Source organism: Cebus imitator, unplaced genomic scaffold (genome assembly GCF_001604975.1).
Source record: "Cebus imitator isolate Cc_AM_T3 unplaced genomic scaffold, Cebus_imitator-1.0 Scaffold32, whole genome shotgun sequence".
NCBI lineage: Eukaryota > Metazoa > Chordata > Mammalia > Primates > Cebidae > Cebus > Cebus imitator.
Window position 1 is genome coordinate 7,433,405 of NW_016107347.1, and position 5,251 is coordinate 7,438,655.

Consider the following 5,251-nt stretch of genomic DNA (forward strand, 5'->3'; position numbering starts at 1 on the left):
TTTTTTTTTTTTTGTAAATCAACTTTATGGAGATGTAATTTACATATAAGCAATGCACCTATTTTGAGTGTACAGTTCCCAGACAGATGCCACCATCAGATGCTACCACCTGAGCAGCTGGCAGGTAGTTCTGGTGCAGTTTTGGCAAGTATATATAATTATGTAGCCCCCACTCAAGATATAGAACATTTCCATTGTATTAAAAGCTCCCTCCAAAGTAACACAAATTATTTTCAAAGTATTCCAAAAGGATGAATAGGAGAGAATTATTTCTAACTCATTCCACAAGATAAGCATTACTCGAATACCAAAACCAGATAAGAATACAGCAACAAAACAAAGCTACAGGCCAATATTCCTGATGATCATGGATACAAAAATTCTCAACAAAATACTAGCAAACATAATCCAGCAATACATTAAAAAGACAACACACCAGAATCAAGTGGGATTTATTCCAGGGATGCAAGCGTGGTTCAACATACACAAATCAATAAATGTAATACACCGCATTGTACAATAGAATAAAGAAAAAAAATCATATGATCATCTCAATAGATGGAGAAAACAGTATTCGATAAAATTTAACATCTCTATGAGAAAAACTTACAACAAACTAGGTATAGAAGAAACATACTTCAAGGCTGAGCATGATGACTCATGCCTATAATCCCAGCACTTTGGGAGGCTGAGGCAGGCAAACCACAAGGTCAGGAGTTTGAGACCAGCCTGACCAACTTGGTGAAACCCTGTCTCTACCAAAAATACAAAAATTTGCCAGCCGTGGTGGCAGGTGCCTGTAATCCCAGCTACTCTGGAGGCTAAGGCAGGAGAATTGCTTGAAACTGGGAGGTGGAGGTTGCAGTGAGCCGAGATTGAGTCACTGCACTCCAGCCTGGGTGACAGAGCGAGACTCCATTTCAAAATAAATAAAGAAACAAACACACTCCAAAACAGTAAAGGCCATATATGACAATCTCATAGCTAACATCATACTGAATTGAAAGCCTTTCCTCTAAGACCTGAAACAAGACAAAGATGCCCACTTTCATCACTTTTATTCAACATAGCACTGGAAGTCTTAGCCAGAATAATTAGGCAGGAGAAAGAAAAAAGGGGAACTCAAACTGGAAAGGAAGAAGTCAAATTTTCCTTGTTTGTAGATGACATGATCTTATATTTAGAAAAGCATAAAGACCCCCCCCACAAAAAAACTGTTAGAATACATGAATTAAGTAAAGTTTCAGGATGCAAAATCAACACACAAAAATCAGCAGCATTTCTATATGCCAACAGCAACAATCTGAAAAAGAATACATCAAGAAAGCAATCTGATTTACAATAGCTAAAAAATAATAATAAAATACCTAGGAATAAGTTTAATCAAAGAAGTGAAAGATCTCTACAATTAATGCTATAAAACACTGATGAAAGAAGTTGAAGAGGACACAAACGCACAATGGAAAGATAGTCCATGTTCATGGATTGGAAGAATTAGTATTGTTAAAATACCCATACTACCGAAAGCAATCTATAGATTAAATGCAGTTCCTATCAAAATGCCAATGACATTCTTCACAGAAATAGAAAAACAACCCCAAAATTTGGATGGAACCACAAAGACCATGAATAGCCAAAGCAATCCTGAACAGAAAGAACAAGCTGGAGGCATCACATGACCTGACTTCAAATTATACCATAAAGCAATAGTAACCAAAACAGCATGGTACTGGCATAAAAACAGACACATCCACTAGTGTAATGGAATAGAGAACCCAGAAATAAATCCATATGTTTACAACCAACTCATTTTTGATAAAGACACCAGGAACATACACTGGGGAAAGGACAATCTCTTTGATAAATAATGCTGGGGGGCAGATGCAGTGGCTCAAACCTGTAATCCCAACACTTTGGGAGGCCAAGGCAGGAGGAATGCCTGAGCCCAGGAGTTTGAGACCAGCTGGGGCAAGGAAGACTCTACAAAATAAAAAAGTTAGCCACATGTGGTGGTACGTGCCCATAGTCCTAACTACAAAATTAAAAAATTAGCTACATGTGATGGTGTGTGCCCATAGTCTCGAACTCCTGGGTTCAAGAAGCCTCCTGAAGTGTTGGAATTACAGGCATGAGCCACTGTACCCAGCCTGTGGATGTCTTTATTGGGTTCAAGAAGACTGTAGTGGGTAATGCAAGTATATTTATGAAAGTAAAGGATAAGTTGGGAGTATCTTGGATTTAATTTTCTCAGTGAAGCAGGAGGACAGGCTATCTGCTGAGGGGTGGGGAAAATGAGGTGGATTTGCAACAGTCCTTCATGAACCTCTCAAAAGACAAATCTGTGGCAGAGTGTACAGTTTTCTGTACCAGGACTCAGAGCTCCAGGTTTAAGACGAGGGCAGGCAGCTGGAGAGCTGGGTTCTGTAGTCAGGGTTTTCCAGGACTTATGAGTAGAGGGAAAAGGGAGCAAGGGTATTGAGGGAGCTGGTGAGAAAGCAGTCATTGGCCACAGGTCTAGCTTGGGTTTTAAAAGACTGAGACTTAGGAATGGAGGGGAAAGGAAAGATAAACTGTGAGGCCACGAAGGGGTTAAAGTGCTGGAACTCAGTGAGGCCAAGCAGTGGTGAAGTGGGAGGAAGAGAGCTAAGCTGGAAGGATTGTGATTTGAGTGGGATGCGGAAGTTTCATTTTTCTTCCACATCAGATGGGTCATGTGCCGAGGTTGTAACAGGGTTTGAGGGAGGCAATCTCACACATGAAAGTGAAAACCCAGTCATCATGCTTATGAACTACGAAAGGATCCAAAGGTTCATTTTTGAGAGGCGGTGAAGCTATGCTAGTAATGGTCTAATCGTGGCCCTGAAAAGTGTAAGTAGAGGAGAAGGCTATTGGAAGTGATTAGTTTGGGGAAGGTTAGGCCATGGGATGGATTGGGTTTGGCAATTTGTCTCAGGATGAGGGTGGGAGTGAATGTGTAAGGTAAATGGGGGAGTCCTCAGCCGCTGTGGGCTAGGGTCAATGAAGCCAGAAGCAGCAGAGGGCAGTGAACCATTCAGTCTAAGTCCGGGGACTTTGACAAAGGTAGAAAAATAATTCTGTAGAACTGGCAGGGGAAGCTGGGAGACTGCTGACCCCAAGTGCCCCCTTCTTGGCTAGAAAATAGAACTCGTGGGAGGAAGAGTAGCTTTCCCTTAAGAGGGCTGCAAGGGAACCAGTGTCCTTGGGGCAAGCCCAGGCTTCAGTTACGGTAAGGAGGAGGAAGTATAGTGAAAGTTCCTGGAAATTGTTGTGGATATAGAAGAATTTGTTTTTAGTGGAACGAGGTTACCAAGAACACAGAAGGAAAAACGACAGGAAGATGGCCAGGAGAAAGGTGATGTCCCCATGAAACTGAAAGTCCCAATGAAAAGACTTCAAGTGCAGAGACTGTTTCATCCGTGTATCACAGTACTAGCCACATAGCAGGTGCTCATTTAATACAGCCGAGTGAATGCCTGAATACAGTCCGTTTCTTGTGGCTTCTTAGTTTGATTCTCTGAGACTTCATTTTTTCCATCTTTTTCCTGGGGAATGCTGCTGCTTTTACCCCCCTAGTTCTGAAATTTATAGCAGTTGCTCTCCGAAGTCCCAATTCTTTCCATCTGAGAGAGTCGGTGCCATATTATTCTATCCTATAACACACTAGGAGGGCCCGCCAAGCCGGGGCTGAAATCTCTCTGGTTACGACTCTGGAGAAACTGATGTTCAGAAAAAACAAAGAGTGAGTTCAACAGACTAGATTAAGGTCTACCATAGAGTATGAAAAAAATAAAGATGCTTCTTCCAATCAAAGTTTGAGGCTACCAGCCTGTACTGTGGTCCCCAAACCAGCCCCAGCGGGGGGTGGCGCGTGGGACTCAGCGGCAGCAGCAGTGCAGGGCGGGCTGTGGACTGTCAGGCTGTGTGCAAGGCAGCCTCCAGCAGGTGGGGCTGTGGAGTCGCAGAAGGCCGGCCGCCTTGAGCAGAACGCAGCGCTGCTGCCACCCTCTGCTTTGAATGGAGTCGTTCTTGCGGTATGTAGAGTCAAGCTCGGGAGATTGCTGCCTTCTCCTATAGAGTCCAGCTTGGGAGATTGACTTTGCTACCTTCTTTCTAGCATTACTCCAGAGCCCTATTGCCTCGGGGTAGGGGGAGGTCTTGATGATGGGGAATGTCAGCTAATGGAGCCTTCACAGGGTTTATGAGTTTTAAGTCCCAGTGTACCCACATTCCAGCTGTGCGCACACAGGCCACGGGCCGGACCTCTGAGAGTGAGTGATAATGGAAATATATGTGAAAGCCTTGGTAGAGTGAAGACTCTAAAAATATAAGGATTTATTATTAATGCTTAATGGGTAGTTAAGAGCAAAAATATGTTCTTTGACCTGTTCTAGAGAAGAGGAACTCTAGGGAAGGTATGGACAGATTTTTCTATTTGCAGAAGGATTGGTCCTTTTGACTATGTATTTTCACTTCTGCAAGGTCATGTAGTGGGATGAGGGGTAAGAATGCCAATTTGCCACACAACATTCTAGGGAGGTTGAAAGCACTCAGAAAGTAGAATCCATAAGAATAATAGTAATAAACTACCATCTATATAACTGCTATGTACTAGGCACCTTATATATGTTATTCAATTTAATCATCGTAACAGCACAATAGTATAGATGTATTTACCTATTGTAACTAGAAATTGGATATCAGCATCTGAGACGTATATAATAGCAGAGGGTTACACAGATAATAAGCACTGATGGCAGGATTTGAACTCAGGCTCTTTTGGCTGTAATGGCTCATGTCTTTCCCACCGTAATGTGTGAACTCCTCCTTTGCTAAATCTCTAAGCCCATTTCCAAGGACCTGTCTTAAGCTGGTTGCTAAGAATCGCTCGAGAAACTTGTTAAAATGCATATTCTTGAACCCCACCCTGGGGGAGCCTCATGAATGACTTAGACTTTTCCTTTTCTTTCTCTCTTTTCATGCCATGTCCCCTTCCATTACTTCAGTTGTTTAATAGTCATAGTAATCAGGATTTCTGGTTTTTGAATGCCTTATACCTTACATCTCTGCTTGAAAACAGTAGTAAATGAAAGCTCGTTTTCTCAAGCTAAGGACCCCTGAGCTTCCCCACCAGAGGCTTATGCAATCAGCAGCAACTTTTGGTTTCAACGACACATTTTTATCTCCTTTATTTTGCTGGGGGTGGGGTGCAGGACCTATGTTTGGACACAGA

At 42.6% G+C, this 5,251-nt stretch overlaps 1 non-coding gene across 1 annotated transcript; it reads right to left on the bottom strand.

The window, feature by feature from the left end:
- Positions 1-2,698: 2,698 nt before the first annotated feature.
- On the bottom strand, positions 2,699-2,801 carry LOC119470513. Its single transcript, XR_005199419.1, has one exon. It is a non-coding gene; the product is annotated as a small nucleolar RNA U13 (small nucleolar RNA).
- Positions 2,802-5,251: the final 2,450 nt, after the last annotated feature.